This window comes from Heterodontus francisci, chromosome 7, assembly GCF_036365525.1.
Source record: "Heterodontus francisci isolate sHetFra1 chromosome 7, sHetFra1.hap1, whole genome shotgun sequence".
Classification (NCBI taxonomy): Eukaryota; Metazoa; Chordata; class Chondrichthyes; order Heterodontiformes; family Heterodontidae; genus Heterodontus; species Heterodontus francisci.
The window spans coordinates 132,904,901-132,926,735 of NC_090377.1; the positions used below are offsets into that span (position 1 = coordinate 132,904,901).

General features: G+C 44.2%; 1 protein-coding gene across 3 annotated transcripts in view; it reads right to left on the minus strand.

Moving 5' to 3' along the window:
- The window catches only part of LOC137372330 (islet cell autoantigen 1-like), a 114,185-nt gene extending 104,068 nt beyond the window's left edge, over positions 1–10,117 (minus strand). For all 3 annotated transcript variants that reach the window (XM_068036181.1, XM_068036180.1, XM_068036182.1), the window contains exon 1: positions 9,855–10,117. The gene's annotated coding sequence lies outside the window, so the exon portion shown is untranslated. The remainder of the gene's footprint in view (positions 1–9,854) is intronic.
- Positions 10,118–21,835: the final 11,718 nt, after the last annotated feature.

Genomic DNA, 21,835 nt, shown 5'->3' on the forward strand with positions numbered 1-21,835 from the left:
AGTAACTTCAGAGCTTAGGGCCTTGGCAGCTGAAGGCACAGCTACCAATAGTGGAGTGATTAAAATAGAGGATGCTCCACAGCTAGAATTAGAGGAGCACAGAGATCTTGTAGGGTCATGGGGCTACAGAATATTACAGAGATGGAGAGGGACAAGGCCACAGAAGGATTTGAAAACAAGAATTTTAAAATCAAATCATTGCTTAACCAGGATCCAACTGGGCCATACAAGAAAAGCTTGCATTCACGAACTCAGGATGCCCCAAAGCACTTTACTACCGATGAAGCAGTTCTGAAGCTTAGTCGCTGTTGTAATATAGGAAACACAGCAGCCAGAGTTTAGAAATTCAAAGTCGCCACTTTAAACACTCCTTCTAGAGGCTAGCACTTGAAACAATTTGTGCATAGCAAGCTCAAACAGCAAAGAGATTAATGATCAGATAGTCTGTGTTCTTATTAATTGTTGTTCTAGTTTAGTGATGTCGGTTGAGGGATAAATATTGGCCAGGACACCAGGCAAGTTCTGCTGCTCTTCTTAGAATAGTACCACAGGATCTTAAATGTCCACCTGAGAGGACAGACAGGGCCTCGGTCTAACAACTCATCCAAAGGACAGCACCTAGAACAGCACAGCACTCCCTCAGTACTGCCTGGATTATGTGAAGTCTCTGGGGTGGGACTTGAACGCACAGCCCTCAGACTCAGAGGCTAAAAAGCCTACCGGTTGAATTTAGAGCTGTAAGGGTTCACAGTAATCCCTGGAAATTGGATAAGAAACTAGCTAATGCATACAAAACAAGTACCTGTTAGAGGAAATATTGCCAGGACTCAGTGTCGGGTCCACTACTTTTTCAAATTTCGATCAATAGATTTGATTCAGAAACACAAAGAAAATTAGTCAACTTTGCAGATGACCAAACTAGGAGGACTAGTGAAACTGGAGGTGACAACTCAGAAAAGGGTGAGTCAATAAAATCTTCAAGTAGGTAAAATAATGCCAGCTGAAATTTAAAACAACTTGCATTTATATATCACCTTTAACATAGTAAAACATCCCAAGGCACTTCACAGGAATATTAAACAAAATTTGACACTGAGCCGCAAACAGAGATATTTGGTCAGATAACCAAGAGCTTGGTCAAAGAGCTAGGTTTTAAGCAGCGTCTTAAGGAGGAAGGAGAGAAGAGGTGGAGAGGTTTCGGGTGGGAATTCCAGAGTTTAGAGCAGGGGTCTGCAACCTGCGGCTCCAGAGCTGCATGTGGCTCTTTAACATCTCATTTGCGGCTCCCACCCTTTTCCAGTTGGATCACAGTAACATAAAAAAGCCTAAAAAAAAATTCAATCAAGAAAAGTAAGAACTGTGTTTTCATTGTGGGGATAAAAGGCTAATCATTTTGCTGTGCTTTACGGTTTCAAATAATTATTTTAACAAAAAACATGAGCGTGGTCCAAGTAAACCTGTTTGAGTGATATAGCTACACCATGGTTATAGATAATGTCTTTGATTTGAGGAACAGGTTTTATGGTTGCGACCATTATTGTTTCTGGTATAGCTGAGATGATAAATTATTCTGAATGTGCTATTAAAAGTTTTTTTTTTATCATGAGAATCAATACCCAAAAAAAATTGTCTCAAATCTACACATCTTAAGTTCAGATTTGCCTTAAAGATGACGCTACTGACAAAATCATAGTTAAAAAAGTCAATAAACGCAGTAATTCAGAGATAGGTCTATTTTAATTTTTTTTCCCATTGATAGAAAAATTCAATACATGTATTTTATTTATTATAGATATAACTTATGCATTCTACTAGAGACACTTGCCAATTTGCCAAGAATTTGGCTTAGAAATGCCAAATTTGCATCTTGTGGCTCCCAATAGCTTTTATTTTAGGTAATTTTTTTTTTAAAAAGGCTCTTCTAGTTAAAAATAAAGATTGGCGATCCCTGGTTCAGGGAAGGCAGCTGAAAGCACGGCCACTAATGGCGAAGCAATTAAAATAGGGGATGCACATGAGGCCAGAATTGGGGGAGCGCAGAGATCATAAATCAAAGAAATTTACAGCACGGAAGGAGGCCACTTGGCCCACTGTGACGTGTGTGCTGACAAGTAGCATCCAGCCTAATCCCACTTTCTAGCTCTTGATCGAGAGCCTTGTAGATTACGGCACATATCCAAGTACTTGTTAAATGTTAGGAGGGTTTCTGCCTCTACCACCCTTTCAGGCAGTGAGTTCCCAATCCTCACTACCCTCTGGGTGAAAAGATTTCCCCTTGAATCCCCTCTAAACCTTCTATCTCTTACTCTAAATCTATGCCCCCTGGTTATGGATCCCTCAACTAAGAGGAATAGGGCCTTCCTATCCACCCTATCTAGAACCCTCATAATTTTATACATTTCAATTAGGTCTCCCCTCAGCCTCTTCTGTTCCAAAGAAAACAACTCCAGCCTATCCAAAACCAAAACAGAAAGTGCTGGAAATACTCAGCAGGTTTGGCAGCATGTGTGGAGAGAGAAACAGAGTTAACGTTTCAGGTCTGTGACTTTTCATCAGAAGTACTTTCTGTTTTTATTTCTGATTTCCAGCATCTGCAGTATTTTGCTTTTATCCCAGTCTATCCAATCTTTCCTCATAGCTAAAATTCTCCAGTCCAGGCAACGTCCTCATAAATCTCCTCTGCACCATCTCTAGAGCAATCACATCTTTCCTATAGTGCGGTGACCAGAACTGCAGGCAATACTCCAGCTGTGGCCCAACTAGAGTTTTATAGTTCCAGCATAACCACCCAGCCTTGGCTAATAAAAGCAAGTATCCCATATGCCTTCTTGACCACCTTATCTACCTGTCCAGCCACCTTCAGGGTTCTGTGGACATGCACTCCAAGGTCTCTCTGTTCCTCTACATTTCTCAGCATTCGACCATTTACTGCCTTGTTAACCTTCCCCAGATGCATTACCTCGCACTTTTCCGATTGAACTCCATTTACCACCGTTCCACCCACCTTACTGGTCCATTGACATCTTCCTGCAGTCTACAGCTTTCTTCTTCATTATCAACCACCCAGCCAACTTTTGTATCATCTGCAAACTTGTTAATTATGTCCCTTATATTCAAGCCCAAATCACTGATATATACCACAAAAGTCAAGGGACTTATTACTGAGCCCTGCAGAACCACTCTGGAAACAGCCTTCCAGTCGCAAAGACACCCATCGACCATTACCTTTTGCTTCCTGCCTCTGAGCCAATTTTGGATCCAAGTTGCCGCTTTGCCTTGGATCTCATTGGCTTTTACTTTTATTTATTTATTTATTTAGAGATACAGCACTGAAACAGGCCCTTCGGCCCACCGAGTCTGTGCCAACCAACAACCACCCATTTATACTAACCCTACAGTAATCCCATATTCCCTATCACCTCCCTACACTAGGGGCAATTTACAACGGCCAATTTACCTATCACCTGCAAGTCTTTGGATGTGGGAGGAAACCGGAGCACCCGGCGAAAACCCACGCAGACACAGGGAGAACTTGCAAACTCCGCACAGGCAGTACCCAGAATCGAACCCAGGTCCCTGGAGCTGTGAGGCTGCAGTGCTAACCACTGCGCCCAGACTTTGACCAGTCTGCCATGTGGGACTTATCAAAAGCCTTGCTAAAATCCATGTAGACTACATCAAGTGCACTACCCTCATCACCCCTCCTTGTTTCCTCCTCAAAAAATTGAATCAGGTTAGTTGGACACGACGTTCCCTTAACAAATCCATGCTGACTGTCTTTGATTCATCCGTATCTTTGTAAATGAAGATTTATCCTGTTCCTCAGAATTTTTTTCCAAGAATTTTCCTACCACAAGGGTTAGGCTGATTGGCCTGTAATTACATGATCGATCCTTTTCTCTCTTTTTAAAGAATGGTACAATGTTAGCTATCCTCTAGTCCTCTGGCACTAAACCTATAGCCAGAAAATATTGGAAAATGATGGTCAGAGCTTCTGCCATTTCTTCTCTTGCTTCCCTTAACAGCCTTGGATACATTTCATCAAGGCCTGGAGATTTACCCACTTTCAAAGATGTTAAACTCCTTAATACTTCCTGTCTCAATATGTTAATTTCATCTAACATTTTGCACTCCTCTTCCCTGATTGCAATGTTTATATCGTCCCTTTCTTTTGAGAAAACAGATGCAAAGTATTCATTTGGAACCATACCAATGTCCTCCGTCTCCACACACAGGTTATCCTTACAGTCCCCAATATTCCCTACTCTTTCTTTAGTTATCCTCTTGCTCTTCATGTACTTACAGAAAATCTTGGTGTTTTCCTTGATATTACTTGCCAATATTTTTCATGCCCTCTCTTTGCTTTCCTAATATCCTTTTTAATTTCATCGCTACATGCTTTATACCCATCTGTTTCTTACAGTATTAAGCCCCCGGTATCTGTTAAGTTTCCTTTTTCTTTATCCTCTCCTTTAAGCCCCTTGACATCCAGGGGGATCTGGATTTGTTAGTCCCACCCTTTTTAAGGGAACATATTTGCTCTGAACCCTCACTATCTCTTCCTTGAATGCCTCCCACTGATCTGACACTGAGGTACCTTCAAATCACAGACTAGTTACAGTGCAGAAGGAGGCCATTCGGCCCATCGTCTCTGGACTGGCTCTCCAAAAGAGCAACTCCCTCAGTTCCATTCCCCTGCCTTCTCCCCTTAACCCTGCACATTTTTCCTTTTCATACAACTGTCTAATTCCCTTTTGAATGCTTTAATTGAACCTGCCTCCACCACATTCTCAGGCAGCACATTCCAGACCTTAACTTGCTGCGTGAAAAAGTTCTTCCTCATGTCACTTTTGCTTCTCGATCCTTTCACAAGTGGGAACAGTTTATCTCTATATACTCTGTACAGACCCCTCATGATTTTGAATACCTCTATCAAATCACCTCTCAGCCTTCTCTTCTCCAACGAAAACAATCCTAATTTCTCCAATCTAACTTCATAACTGAAAATCCTCATCCCTGGAACCATTCTCGTGAATCTTTTCTGTACTCTCTCCAATGCCCTCACGTCTTTCCTCAAGTGCGGCACCGAGAACTGGACGCAATACTCCAGCTGAGGCCGAAGTAGTGTCTTATACAAGTTCAACATAACTTCCTTGCTCTTGTACTCTATGCCCCTATTAATAAAGCCAGGATACTGTATGCTTTATTAACCACTCTCTCAACCTGTCCTGCCACCTTCAATGATTTATGCACATATACACCTAGGTCCCTCTGCTCCTGCATCCACTTTAAAATTGTACCCTTTATTCTATATCGTCTCCCCATGTTCCTCCCATCAAAAGAATCACTTCACATTATAATAAAAGCTAAATACTGCAGATGCTGGAAATCTGAAATAAAAACAAGAAATGCTGGAAATACTCAGCAGGTCTGGCAGCATCTGTGCAGAAAGAAGCAGAGTTAACGTTTCAGGTCAGAGACCCTTCTTCATCTAAAAATGTAAAAGGTTCTAAGCAAGTAAAGTGGGGGTGAGGCAAGAGATAACAAAGGTGAAGGTGTTGATAGGACAGGGTCACAGAGAGTAACTGACCAGGTGGTCATGGAACAAAAACAAACGGTATGTCAATGGTGTGCTGAAAGATAAAGCGTTAGTACAGAGTGGGTGTGAATGACTGTAAAGCACTCCAAGCACAAACATAAAAAAACATATGAAAAAAACCAAAACAGTGGGTAAGCACAGTGGAAACAAACTGAAAAACCTAAAATAACCAAACAAAGAAGGAAAAAGAAAAAATAACTAAGCATAAAAAAGGGGACCGGTCATGCTCTGAAATTATTGAACTCAATGTTCAGTCCGGCAGGCTGTAGTGTGCCTAATCAGTAAATGAGATGCTGTTCCTCGAGCTTGCATTGATGTTCATTGGAACACTGCAGCAATCCCAGGACAGAGATGTGAGCATGAGAGCTGGGGGGTGTGTTGAAATGGCCAGCAACCAGAAGCTCGGGGTCATGCTGACGGACTGAGCGGAGGTGTTCCGCAAAGCGGTCACCCAATCTGCGTTTGGTCTCCCCAGTGTAAAGGAGACCACATGATGAGCAGCAAATACAGTACACTAAATTGAAAGAAGTACAAGTAAATCGCTGCTTCACCTGAAAGGAGTGTTTGGGGCCTTGGATAGTGAGGAGAATTGGAGTCAAAAGCTGGCAGGAAAACCTGTGATGAACAATGGGCTACCTTCAAAGAAGAGATAATTCGGGCACCAATCTTATTAACCACACTCCATGCATTCACATACTTGCATGTGTATGTGATTCAGACTTTATTACTTTCTCCCTTACTCTGACCCCACCTAATAACTTACTATTCCCTACTCTCGTGCTATCTATCTCTCCCAGTATTCTGTGCTCCTTGGTATTCCTCTCTAATACTTGCTCCTGGTTCCCACACCCCTGACAAGTTTTGCTTCCCTCCAATCTGAGCTCCCTCTCAGGTTCCCATTCCCCCTGACAATTTGGTTTAAACCCTCCCCAACAGCACGAGCAAACCTCCATGAGAGGATATTCATCCCAGTCCTGTTAAGATGCAAGCTGTCCATCTTGTACAGGTCCCACCTGCCCCAGAACCGTCCCAATGTCTCAGAAATCTGATGCCCTCCCTCCTACACCAGTTCTCTAGCCATGTGTTCAATTACTCAATTCTCCTATTCTTATGCTCACTTGCACGTGGGACTAGGAGTAATCCTGAGATTACTGCTTTTGAGGTCCTGCTTTTTAATCTCCATCCTCGCTCCCTAAAATCTGCTTTCAGGACCTCATCCCCCTTCTTATCCATGTCATTAGTACTAATGACCTCTGGCTGTTCACCCTCCCCCAGAAAATGTCCTGCAGTCGCTCCATGACATCCTTGACTCTGACACCAGCGAGGCAACACACCATCCTGGCATCACGTTTATTGCCGCAGAAACATCTGTCTGATCCCCTAACTAATGAATCCCCTATCACTACTGCTCTTCCACTCTTCTTCCTCCCTTCCTGTGCAGCTGAGCCACCTGTGGTGCCACAAACTTGGCTCTGACTGCACTCCTCTGAGGAACCATCACCCTCACCAGTATCCAAAATGGAAAACCGATTAGCAAGTGAGATTGTATCAGGAGACTCCTGCACTACCTGCCTGGTTTTCTTAGACTGCCTGAAGCTCTCCCATTCCCTATCTGTCTGCATGCTCCTAACCTGCAGTGTGACCATTTCCCTAAACATGCTATCCACGTAGTCCTCCACCTCACGGATGCACAGCAGTGACTCAAGCTCGGAGCTCAAGCTTCTGCAGCCGGTGACACTTCCTGCGGATGTGTTTGTCAAGGACACATGGTGCGTCCATGACTTCCCACATGCCACAGGCTGCACATTCCACTCGGCAGAGCTGCCCTGCCATACCTTAACTTTACAGACTATTTATTCTAAGTAGAATAGCTTACCAGTTACTCACCAACCAGCTCTTTCCACTGCACTGAAGCAAGAACCAAATACTGGAGGGTTAAAAAAGTAGGAAAAAAAGTAGAAAAATGTAGCACCTCCTCCCCCCTTCGTCAAATTCGCCACTCACCAAACTCAAATCCCCACACTCAGCTTGCAATCTGCACTACGTTTCAAGTAGCTCTTTCCAGTCCACTTTAGCAAAATTAGCTTTTCCGCAACTTCGATCTCTGTTCGATCTTTGCCCTTTTCCGTAACTACCCTAATATAACTGAATTATGATCACTTCCACCAATGTGCTCCCCCACTGATAGCCCTTCCATCTGCCCAGCTTCATTCCCTAAAACTAAGTCCAGTACTGCTCCCTCTCTTGTTGGGCTTGCTATGTACTGGCTAAAAAGAGTTCTCCTGAATGCATTTTGAGAATTCTGCTCCATCTGTACCTCTGAGGAAGAGAATTCCACAGATTAACAATGCTCTGAGAGAAAAAAAATTCTCCTCATCTGCATCTTAAATGGGATACCCCTTATTTTTAAACTGTGTCCCCTAGTTCTAGTCTTGCCCATAAATGGAAACATCCTTCCACCATCCACCCTGTCAAGTCCCCTCAGTATCTTATATGTTTCAATGAGATCACCTCTCATTCTTCTAAACTCCAATGGTTATAGGCCCAACCTGTTCAACCTTGCCTCACAACATAATCCCTTCATCCCAGGAATCAGTCAAGTGAACCTTCTCTAAACTGCTTCTAATGCACTTTTAACATTAAAGTAAGGAGACCAAAGCTGTACACAATACTCCAGATGTAGTCTCATCAAGGCCCTGTACAGCTGTCGCAAAACTTCCCTACTTTTAAATTCCATTCCTCTTGCAATAAACAACAACATTCCATTTGCTTCCAAAACACTTGCTGTACCTGCATACTAACTTTTTGTGATTTATGTACCAGGATACCGAGATCCTTCTGTACCACCGAGTTCTGCAATCTCTCTCCATTAAATAAAATTCTGTTTTTCAATTCTTCCTGCCAAAGTGGACAAGTTCACATTTTCCCACATTATAATCCATCTGTCAAATTTTTTCCCACTCATTTAACCTATCTATATCCCTTTGTAGACTCTTTTTGTCCTCTTGACACAAACCTTCCTATCTATCTGTGTGTCATCTGCAAATTTAGCTACCATACATTTGGTCCTTTCATCCAAGTCATTGATGTAGATTGTAAATAGTTGAGTCCCCGGCACTGATGCCTATGGAGATTACTACATTTGAGGTCCTGCTTTTCAATCCCTCTCCTAGCTGCCTAAGCTCTGCCTTCAGGACCTCATCCCTCCTTCTGCCTATGTCATTGGTGCTGATATGGACCACAACATCTGCCCCACCCCGAATGTCCTGCAGCTGCTCAGTAAGATCCTTGATCCTGGCAACAGGGAGGCAACATATACCATCCTGGAATTTTAAAATTGAGGTGTTGTCAGTCGAGGAGACAATGTAAGTCAACGAGCACAGGGGTATTGGATGAAAAGGACTCGGTGCGTGTTAGGATATGTACAACAGAGTTTTGGATGAGCTCAAGCTTGTGGAGGGTGGAAGATGGGAGATCAGTCAGGAGTGCATTGGAATAGTCAAGTCTGGAGGTAACAAAGGCATGGACGAAGATATCAGCAGCAGATACGCTGAAACAGGGGCAGAGTCTGGCATGCAGAAGTAAAATACTGTAAGAGCACAACTATTCCATGAATGGTGCTGAAACATAGAAGCAGGAGCTGATTCTGCCCCTCAAATCTGCTCCGCCACTCAATTAGATCATGACTGATCTGTATCTTAACTTCATCTACTCGCCTTGGTTCCATATCCCTTAACAACCTTGTCTAACAAAAACCTATCAATCTCAGTTTTGACATTTTAAATTTCTCAACAGCTTTTTAGGGGAGAAAGTTCCAGATTTCCACTATCCTTTGTGTGAAGAAGTGCTTCCTGACATCGCCCCTGAACAGCCTTGCTCGAAAGATCATGTCCCTTCGTTCTGGACTCTCCCACCAAGGAAACTGTTTCTATCAACCCCACCAAATTCTTTAATCATCTTAAACACATCAATTAGATCACCCCTTAATCTTCGAAACTCAAGAGAATTCAAGCCTTCTCTGTGCAACCCGTCCTGATAATTTTATCCATTTTAACCTCCATATCATTCCACCTTCAAGACCAATATAGCCTTCCTGAGGAAATTCCCATCCTGACACACACCTGTTTGAGAGATAGAAAGTGACTTGGACAAGTTAAATGGTTCAATTTTAACAACAGCTTTTTAATTTAGTTCAGCAGAATAACTTGAACAATACTGAAGAGAAGGGAGGAGAGAGCCGCTCTCCCACATTCACCTGCTCCAGGTTTGCAGCGTCACCTGCCACGGATCCACACGTAACCAAGGCCCCTCTCCCTCTGACAGGCCGCGGCGCTCAATGCCGGCTCCAGGCCGGACTGACAGGCTTCCTCCCCGCAAGCCACACTAATCTTGGCCGGCGTTATTGATACAAGCGATCGGGGTGGCCGGGCTGTCAGCTGACGACGCGCTTTCTCTCAGCTCGCTGTTTACTTCAGAATATCCGCTTCAGAGCCGCCGGAGCAGGATGTGATCATCGGTCCTCCGGCCACGGGGCGGCGCTGCGGCGAGGCGGGTCAACTGGCCGCGGGACGGGTCATCCGGCCGCGGGGCGGCGCTGCGGCGAGGATGGTCATCTGGCCCCGGGACGGGTCATCCGGCCGCGGGGCGGCGCTGCGGCGAGGATGGTCATCTGGCCCCGGGACGGCGCTGTATTGTAATATTTAGGAACAAAGAGGGAGTTCGTCTCAGTTAAAGATGTTGAGGACAGTTTCCTTCTGTACAATTTCTTTTCGTCCTGTGTTTAATGACTTTTGTTGGGTATGTTTTTGGTGACATAAAGTTTACTGACATCTCACCCAACAGTCCATTCCTTCTGTGACAGTGAAGCCTTGATCTTCTGACTGTTGGCATTCCAATGCTAACCCTAACCCATTTATTAAAACGAATTATCATAGGAGGTACACTGATACCCCTGACCATGAATGACATTACGGCCAAGCCTTAACCTCTCTTCACCCAATATCCAATACCACACACACACTTTGTAAAATGGATCACTGATAGGGTTGCCAACCCTCCACGATTGTCCTAGTATCCCTAGGTATTAAAAATTAATTTGGACACTGCTGCAAGCAACCTGGGAGAAAAATCAAAAGGATGTTGGAGAAAATTGTGATTTTTTTTTGGACACTTGTTTATGAGATATGAAACTATCAGAGAGGCATGGGGGAATAGGCTGTCTGGGCAGCTGTGAAGTCATGTGATAAAGCCTCCAGGAGCACATTCACCAGAGTTGGCAATGCTGATCACTATATCTCCAATCGAGTTTCTGCCCTGCCACACAGAGCACCAGAATCTAACCAAAGTCACAAGCAACTTTCTTTCAGACTAAGACGTTATCCCTCCTTATCCTCCTTGAGGTCTCTTTGACATGGGCGATACCATCTCCTCCAACCTCTCTCCTCCACCTCCTAGCTTGATCAGACTATCCTTGTTTGGTTCCACTTTTCCCTGTCAGATCACAGCCATAGCATCTCCAACAATGGCTTCTCTTCTCACTCCTGGACCACTACCACTGGAGATTCCCAAGGATCTATCCTTGGCCCCCACTTCCCATCTATATGTCACCTTGGTGACATCACCCACAGACTTGGGCTCAGCTTCTACATGTGCGCTGATGACACCGAGCTCTACCTCACCACCACCACCTGTCTCGAACCATCCACTGCCTCTGTGTTGTCAACCAAGCCATCTGACATCAAGTCTTGGATAAGCAGAAATTTACTCCAGACAGGCATTCAGAAGACCAAAGCTATCATCTTCACCCCACCATAAAGTCTACCCCCATCAACGATTTCATCCCCTTCCCTGGCCACTATCTCGGGCTCAACCAGATTGTTCAACTCACAGCTGAACTTACAACCTCCTATCCTGCTGATCACAAAGACTGCCTACGTCCACCACCATAACAATACCTGTTTCCACCCTCTACCTCTATCTGAATCCCTCCTCTATGTCTTTTTTCATCTCCAGACTTGACTATTCCAATGTTCTCCTGGCTGCCCCGCCATCCTCCACCGACCATAATCTTCAGCTGTCCATGTCCTATTCCCCCTAATATCTCAGATTCTCATCCTTGTGTTTAAATACTCAGTGACCTTGACCTCTATACATCTGTAATGTCTACAACTCTGCAACCCCTCCCACCCAACAATCCCCTGGAAATCTTTGTTCTTCCGAATCTTCCCCCCTTCCTTCACAGGACATTCTGAAGGGGGAGGGTGAATAGCCAGTGGTCGTGGTACACATTGGTACAAACGACATGGGTAAAAAAAACGATGAGGTCCTAAAAGCAGAATATAGGGAGCTAGGAAGTAAGTTGAAAAGTAGGACCGCAAAAGGTAGTGATCTCAGGATTACTACCAGTGCCACATGCTAGTCAGAGTAGAAATAGCAGGATATATCGGATGAATACGTGGCTGACGAGATGGTGTGAGGGGGAGGGTTTTAGATTCCTGGGGCATTAGGACCGGTTCTGGGGGAGGTGGGACGAGTACAAACTGGACGGGTTACACCTGGGCAGGACCGGGACTGATGTCCTAGGGGGAGTATTTGCTAGAGTGGTTGGGGACAGTTTAAACTAAAATGGCAGGGGGATGGGAACCTTTGCAAGGAGTCAGAGGAGTGGGGGATCAAAGACAAGAACAAAAGATAGTAAGGGGAATAAGAAAAGTGATAGGCAGAGAAATCAAGGGCCAGAATAAAACAGGGCCACAGTGAAAAATAGTGGGAAGGGGACAAGTAATGTTAAAAAGACAAGCCTTAAGTCTTTGTGCCTTAACGCGCGGAGCATTCGCAATAAAGTGGATGAATTAATCGCGCAAATAGATGTGAACGGGTATGATATAGTCGGGATTACGGAGAAATGGCTGCAAGGTGACCAGGGATGGGAAATGAACATCCAGGGATATTCAGTATTTAGGAAGGACAGAAAAAAAGCAAAAGGCGGTCGTGTTGCATTGCTGGTTAAAGAGGAAATTAACGCAATAGTGAGGAAAGATATTAGCTCGGACGATGTGGAATCTGTATGGGTAGAGCTGAGAAACACTAAGGGGCAAAAAAACGTTAGTGGGGGTTGTATATAGACACCCAAACTGTAGTGGTGATGTTGGGAATGGCATTAAACAGAAAATTAGAGATGCATGCGATAAAGGAACATCTGTAATTATGGGTACTTTAATCTGCATATAGATTGGACAAATCAAATTAGTCACAATACCGTAGAGGCCGAATTCTTGGAGTGTATACGGGATGGTTTTCTGGACAAATACGTTGAGGAAACAACTGGAGAACAGGCCATCCTAGACTGGGTAATGAGAGAGGAATAATTGATATTCTAGTGGTGCGAGACCCCATGGGGACGAGCAACCATAATATGACAGAATTCCTCATCAAGATGGAGAGTGACGTGGTTGATTCTGAGACAAGGGTCCTGAATCTTAGTAAAGGAAACCATGAGGCACGAGTTGGCCATTACTGATTGGGAAACATTACTTAAAGGGATGACAGTGGATAGGCAATGGCAAACATTTAAAGAGCACATGGATGAACTGCAACAATTGTTTATCCCTGTCTGGCACAAAAGTAAAACGGGAAATGTAGCCAAACCATGGCTTACAAGGGAAATTAGAGATAGCATTAGATCCAAGGAAGAGGCATATAAATTTGCCAGGATAAACAACAGACCTGAGGATTTAGAATTCAGCAAAGGAGGACCAAGGGATTGATAAAGAAGGGGAAAATAGAGTACGAAAGCAAGCTTGCAGGGAACATAAAAACTAACTGTAAAAGTTTTTATAGGTATGTGAAGAGAAAAAGATTGGTGAAGACAAATGTAGGTCCCTTACAGTCTTGAACAGGGGAATTTATTATGGGGAATAAAGAAATGGCTGATCAACTAAATGCATACTTTGGGTCTGTCTTCACAAAGTATGACACAAATATATCAGAAATGTTGGGGAACACAGGGCTTAGTGAGAGAGAGAGGAACTGAAAGAAATCAGTATTAGTCGAGAAATGATGTTGGGGAAATTGATGGGACTGAAGGCCGATAAATCCTTAGGGCCTGATGGTCTGCATCCCAGAGCACGTAAAGAAGTGGCCCTAGAAATAGTGGATGCATTGGTGGTCATCTTCCAAGATTCTATAGACTCTGGAACAGTTCCTACAGATTGGAGGGTAGTTAATGTAACCGCACTATTTAAAAAAGGGAGGTAGAGAGAACGCAGGGAATTATAGACCAGTCAGCCTGACGTCGGTAGTGGGGAAAATTCTAGAGTCCATTATCAAAGATTTTATAGCAGACCACATAGAGAACAGTGGTAGAATTGGGCAAAGTCAACATGGATTTATGAAAGGGAAATCATGCTTGACAAATCTACTAGAATTCTTCGAGGATGTAACGAGTAGAGTTGATGAGGGGGAGCCAATGGATGTGGTTTATTTGGACTTTCAGAAGGCTTTCAACAAAGACCCACATGGTTGGAATCTGGAACACACTGCTGAAGAATTGGTAGAGGCAGGAACCCTCACAACATTGAAGTAGTATTTAGATGAGCACTTGAAACACCATAGCATACAAGGCTCCGGGCCAAATGCTGGAATATAGGATTAGAATAGTTGGCCTGCTGGATGGCCGGCACAGACACGATGGGCCAAAGGGCCTGTTTCTGTGCTGTAAAATTAAAGCGCATGAGATTGGGGATAGTAAGTTGTGATGGATAGAAAATTGGTTGGCGGACAGGAAACAAAGAGTAGGGATAAATGGGTCTTTTTCCAAATGGCAGGAAGTGACTAGTGGGGCACTGCAGGGATCGGTGCTAGGACCCCAGCTATTCACAATATACATTAATGATTTAGATGAGGGAACTAAATGTAATATCTCCAAATTTGCAGATGACACAAAACTGGGTGGGAGGGTAAGTTGTGAGGAGGATGCAGAGAGGCTTCAGGGTGATTTGGACAAGTTGAGTGAGTGGGCTAATGCATGGCAGATGCAGTATAATGTGGATACATGTGAGGTTATCCACTTTGGTAGCAAAAACAGGAAGGCAGATTATCTGAACAGCTATAAACTGAGAGAGGGGAATATGCAGCGAGACCTGGGTGTTCTCGTACACCAGTCACTGAAGATAAGCATGCAGGTCCAACAGGCGGCAAAAAAGGCAAATGGTATGTTGGCCTTCATAGCAAGAGGATTCGAGTACAGAAGCAGGGATATCTTGCTGCAATTATACAGGGCCTTGGTGAGGCCACACCTGGAATATTATGTGCTGTTTTAGTCTCCTTATCGGAGGAAGGATGTTCTTGTTAGAGGGAATGCAGCAAAGGTTTACCAGACTGATTCCTGGAGTGGCGGGACTGACGTATGAGGAGAGATTGAGTCGGTTAGGATTATATTTGCTGGAGTTCAGAAGAGTGAGGGGGAATCTCATAGAAACCTATAACATTCTAACAAGACTTGACAGGGTAGATGCAGGAAGGATGTTCCCGATGGTGAGGGAGTCCAGAACCAGGGGTCATAGTCTAAGGATATGGGGTAAGCCTTTCACTACTGAGATGAAGAGAAATTTCTTCACCCAGAGAGTGGTGAGCCTGTGGAATTCGCTACCACAGAAAGCAGTTGAGGCCAAAACATTGTATGTTTTCAAGAAGGAGTTAGATATAGCTCTTGGGTCTAAAGGGATCAAAGGGTATGGGGTGAAAGCAGGAACAGGTTACTGAGTTGGATGATCAGCCATGATCACAATGAATGGCGGAGCAGGCTCGAAGGGCTGAATGGCCTACTCCTGCTCCTATTTTCTATGTTTCTATGTTTCACATTACCATTGATGCCATTCAGCCTCCTAGGCATCACATTCTGGAAGTCCCTTCCTAAATTTCTTTGTCTCACCTCTCCTTCATTAAGACCTTCCTTAAAACCTACTTCTTTGACCAAGATTTTGGTCACTTCCCCCAATATCGCCCTCTTTGGCATGGTATCTATATATTTTGAAGAGGAGGTGGTTTGCTATCAAGAACAGCAAACCTGACAGATTTCTGCACAGCCCCCCACATGCAACTTCCCCCCACAAAAGGTAACCCAGAGGTGCCAAGGTTTACTGCTGCCCTGACTTACGTCAGCTTGACTCAGCGCAGGCAGGAAATTGAACTTAAGAGCCCCCATTCGGTCTGCATTAGTGCTTTTACCCATTATACACTCAGAAGCTCCATTTGTTAATTTAATAGCCACGCCCAATAAACAGTTATTAGGCAAATCACCAATGTGTTTTTTTTGGTGGTAGTGATTAATGGTGGAATATTGGCCAGGGCACCAGGAAAACCTGGTGGAATTTCTAACATGTGCCTGGATAGACAGATAAGACCTCAGTTTATTATTTGCTGCTACTGCTGCTTGTAGCTACTGCTACCAGGAGATCTGCTGTCATGGTATATCGTGCTCATCTATCTTGCACCATCCTCACACATCCACTGTAGCTAATCTGCAATCGCTCTGACATCCATCATCCAACAATGCCTAGGTCGACCCCTCTTTCTGCTGCCCTCCACTTTGCCCTCTAGAAGAGATCTCTGTAGCTTTTCAGCTCTGACCAAATGGCTAAATTACTGACATTTTCTTTTCTGGATGTCACTTTTTAGAGTTCTTTTTGCTCTTGCAATTTCAAGCACCTCTTCATTTGTCTTAAGGTCTGTATGATGAATTTTAACGATACGTGTTATGACGGCGGTGGGAGCAACGCACTGTCAATTCAGCCCATTCAACCGGAAAACAGCCAAATCAAACACTCTAATAACCCCTGGAGTAAAATAGACCAAACCCGGTATCTTTAGACAACCACAAATTAACTATTTATTAAAACTGAATCTTAAGCACTATTAAGATAAACCTATGTTTAGAGATACAGCACTGAAACAGGCCCTTCGGCCCACCGTGTCTGTGCCGACCATCAACCACCCATTTATATTAATCCTACACTAATCCCATATTCCTACCACAACCCCACCTATCCCTATATTTCCCTACCACCTACCTATACTAGGGGCAATTTCTAATGGCCAATTTACCTATCAACCTGCAAGTCTTTTGGCGTGTGGGAGGAAACCGGAGCACCCGGAGGAAACCCACGCAGACACAGGGAGAACTTACAAACTCCACACAGGCAGTACCCGGAATTGAACCCGGGTCGCTGGAGCTGTGAGGCTGCGGTGCTAACCACTGCGCCACCCATTTCTGTAGAATGTCTAAAGACCTTATAACTTTTTATATTAATCAAACTCTCCCATTCGCACACATACATACACTCAAAAATAACAGTAGTTAACTGGTTTTAAGAGTGGTGCTTTTAAAAATTAGCTGCTTAAGAATAAAAATAAATAAGTAAGTCTTTGTAGGTTACGTTCCTGATGGATGAGGTATTCTAATGTGGAAATAGTCAAAGGCCACTTGAAGTCTTCACATGAATTTGATACAGTCGTCTGTTCTTAATAGGCATTCAAACTCTTCGGCTGCAGTTAGCATCAACAGTTCCTTCAGCAATACAAACGTTTTCTTGAAAAAAGAAGGCTTTTCTTCTTTAGGCAATTAACTCAGCCCATCCTCCCTGTAGAATTTTCGTTGAGAGGAAATGGACAGCCTGCTTCTCTTCAGTAGCATGTCCCATTGGAGATTTCTCAAAACTAACTCGCTCAGATTGTTTTTTGCCAGTTTTACATACAATTAAGTGGAAACATTATACCATGTGACCGCTCTCTCTCCTACTGTTGCCTAGGGTAACAAGTGCAGCTGCTGGCACACTGTACCTCAGAAATTCCAGAACTTCTCTCCCTTAAAGGTGCACTGTTTTTAACAGAGTCTTAAAGGCACACACTGTTTTAATCTGAGGAGAAAAATATACAAGTCAGTGACAGCATCCACACTTCAAAGGAACCTTAGGAACATAGGAAATAGGAGCAGGAGTAGGCCAAATCGGCCGCTCGACCCTGCTCCGTCATTCAACTAGATCATGGCTGATCTTCTACCTCAGTATAATTTTCCTGCACTATCCCCATATCCCTTGATATCTTTAATATCTAGAAATCTATCTATCCGTGTCTTGAACGTACTCAATGCCTGAGGCACCACATCCCTCTGGGGTAGAGCATTCCAAAGATTCACCACCCTCTGAGTGAAGAGATTCCTCCTCATCTCAGTCCTGAATGGCTTACCTCTTATTCAGAGGCTGTGCCCCCTGGTTCTAGATCCCCCCTCCAGCTAGGGGAAACATCCTTCCCGTATCAACATTGTCAAGACCTGTAAGAATTTTGTCATAGCTTTTAATGAAATTTCCCAATCTACCACAGCTAACTTGCCCCTCAAGCCTTCGTAGTTTCCTTTGTTTAGATTTAAGACCCTAGTTTCAGATTGAACTGCATCACTTTCAAACTTAAAGTAAAATTCTAAAATTATGGTCACTCTTCCCTCGGAGCTTCTTTACAACGAGTTATTAATTAGCCCTTTCTGATTGAACAATACCAGATCTAAAATAGCCCATTGCCTAGTTGGTTCCTTAACATATAGTTCTAGAAAACCATCTCGTATATATTCCAGGAATTTGTCCTCCACAGCATTAGTGCTAATTAAGTTTACCCAGTATATATGTAAACTGAATCCCCCATGATTACTGTAATACCCTTGTTACATGCCCCTCTAATTTCCCACTTTATACGTGCCCTACATTACCACTACTGTTTGGTGGCCTATAAACAACTCCTACCAATGTTTGCTGTCCCTTTGATGTTTCTTAGCTCTACGAAAACTGATTCTACATCTTGATCCTTCAATCTAAGATCCTCTCTCACTAATGTACTGATCTCATCCTTTATTAACAGCACTACCCCACCTTCTTTTCCTATCCTTCCTAAATGTCAAATACTCTTGACCATACAGTTCCCAGCCTCGGTCACCCTGCAGTCACATCTCTAACATCTCTGTAATGGCAATTAGATCATATCTGTTTACTCTAATTTGTGCTGCCAGTTCATCTACCTTGTTGCGAATGCTGTGTGCATTCAGATAGAGTGCCTTTAATTCTGTCTTTTTATTATTTTCCAACCTCTAGCCTTATCTGCTCGTGCACTCTTAGGTTAGTCTGCTCTGTCCCTTCCAGCCATACACAGATTATCAATTCCCTTATTGCTACCTTGCTCTCTTGCCTTCTCCTCTCTTTAAATTACCACTTCTTCCCTCACTTGATCCCTCACCCCCCACTATTTATTTTAAAGCCCTCGCTACTGCCCTAGTTATACAACTCGCCAGAACACTGGTCCCAGCACAGTTCAGGTGAAGACCTCATGAAAGCCAGTACAGCTCCCACTTTCCCCATTACTGGTGCCAGTACCCCATGAATAGAAACCCTTTTCTCCCACACCAGTCTCTGAGCCACACACTTAACTCTGTAATCTTACTTACCCTATTCCAATTTGCTCGTGGCTCAGGTAATATTCCAGAGATTATTACCTTTGAGGTTCTGCTTTTTAATTTAGCCCTGAGTTGCTCATACTGTCTATGCAGAACCTTTTTCCTAGTTCTATCTATGTCGTTGGTACCCAGGTGGACCACAACAATCAGATCCTCCCCCTTCCACTGCAAGTTCCTCTCCAACCCTCAGCAGATGTCCCGAGTTCTGGCGCCAGGCAGGCAACACAGCCTTCTGGACTCTTGCTCTTGGCCACAGAGAATTGGGTCTATTCCCCTGACTATACTGTCTCCTACTGCCACTACATTCCTATTTATTCTGCCTGCTTGAATGGCTTCTTGTACCATAGTGTCATGGTCAGTTTGCTCATCATCCCTGCAGCTCTCGCTCTCATCCATACAAGCTACAAGAACCTCAAACCCGTTGGGCAATTGCAAGGGCTGAGGCTCCTCTACTTTTTTTAAAATTCGTTCGGGGCATGTGGGCATTGCTGGCTAGGCTAGCATTTACTGCCCATCCCCAATTGCCCTTGAGAAGGTAGTGGTGAGATGCCTTCTTGAACTGCTGCTGTCCATCTGCCTTCTCGATCCCCTTACCTGGCTCACTTACAGTTACACCCTCCTGTCCCTGACCACTGAACAAATTAGAAGACCCTATCCTAAGGGATGTGACTGCCTTCTGGAACAAAGTGTCCACATACTACAAACAGCAAAGGTCACAGCACTGATCCCTGCGGAACACCACTAGTCACAGCCCTCCATTCAGAAAAGCACCCTTCCACTGCTACCCTCTGTCTTCTATGACAGAGCCAGTTCTGTATCCATCTTGCCAGCTCACCTCTGATCCCGTGTGACTTCACCTTTTGTACCAGTCTGCCATGAGGGACCTTGTCAAAGGCTTTACTGAAGTCCATATAGATAACATCCACTGTCCTTCCTTCATCAATCATCTTCGTCACTTCCTCAAAAAACTCGATCAAGTTTGTGAGACACGACCTCCACTTCACAAAACCATGCTGCCTCTCGCTAATAAGTCCATTTGTTTCCAAACAGGAGTAAATCCTGTCCTGAAGGATTCTCTCCAAATTTCCCTACCACTGACTTAAGGCGCACCGGCCTGTAATTTCTTGGATTATCCTTGCTACCCTTCTTAAACAAAGGAACAACATTGGCTATTCTCCAGTCCTCTGGGACCTCACCTGTAGCCAATGAGGATGCAAAGATTTCTGTCAAAGCCCCAGCAATTTCTTCCCTTGCCTCCCTCAGTATTCTAGGGTAGATCCCATCAGGCCCTGGGGATTTATCTACCTTAATGTTTTTCAAGACGTCCAACACTTCCTGCTTTTTGATATCGACATGACCCAGACTATCTACACACCCTTCCCTAGACTCATCATCCACCAAGTCCTTCTCTCGGGTGAATACTGATGCAAAGTACTCATTTAGTACCTCGCCCATTTCCTCTGGCTCCACGCATAGATTCCCTCCTCTGTCCTTGAGTGGGCCAATCCTTTCCCTGGTTACCCTCTTGCTCTTTATATACGTATAAAAAGCCATGGGATTCTCCTTAATCCTGTTTGCCAATGACTTTTCATGACCCCTTTTAGCCCTCCTGACTCCTTGCTTAAGTTCCTTCCTACTGTCTTTATATTCCTCAAGGGCTTCGTCAGTTCCCATCCTTCCAGCCCTTACGAATGCTTCCTTTTTCTTTTTGACGAGGCTCACAATATCCCTCGTTATCCAAGGTTCCCGAAACTTGCCAAACTTATCCTTCTTCCTCACAGCAACATGCTGGTCCTGGATTCTAATCAACTGACGTTTGAAAGACTCCCACATGTCAGATGTTGATTTACCCTCAAACAGCCACCCCCAATCTAAATTCTTCAGTTCCTGCTTAATATTGTTATAATTAGCCTTCCCCCAATTTAGCACCTTCACCCGAGGACTACTCATATCCTTATCCACAAGTACCTTAAAACTTATGGAATTATGGTCACTGTTCCCGAAATGTTCCCCTACTGAAACTTCGACCACCTGGCTGGGCTCATTTCCCAATACCAGGTCCAGTACGGCCCCATCCCTAGTTGAACTATCTACATATTGTTTCAAGAAGCTCTCCTGGTTGTTCCTTACAAATTCTGCCCCATCCAAGCCCCTAGCACTAAGTGAATCCCAGTCAATATAGGGGAAGTTAAAATCACCCACTACTACAACCCTGTTACCTTTACATCTTTCCAAAATCTGTCTACATATCTGCTCCTCTACCTCCCGCTGGCTGTTGGGAGGCCTGTAGAAAACCCCCAACATCGTGACTGCACCCTTCCTAGTCCTGAGCTCCACCCATATTGCCTCACTGCATGACCCCTCAGAGGTGTCCTCCCACAGTACAGCTGAGATATTCTCCTTAACCAGTAATGCAACTCCCCCACCCCTTTTACATCCCCCTCTATCCCACCTGAAGCTTCTAAATCCTGGAACATTTAGCTGCCAATCCTGTCCTTCCCTCAACCAAGTCTCTGTAATAGCAACAACATCATAGTTCCAAGTACGAATCCAAGCTCTAAGCTCATCTGCCTTACCTGTTATACTTCTCACTGAAACAAATGCACTTCAGACCACCAGTCCCGCTGTGCTCCGCAACAACTCCCTGCCTGCTCTTCCTCTTAGTCTTACTGGCCTTATTTACTAGTTCCCCCTCATTTATTTCACTTGCTGTCCTACTGCTCTGGTTCCCACCCCCCTGC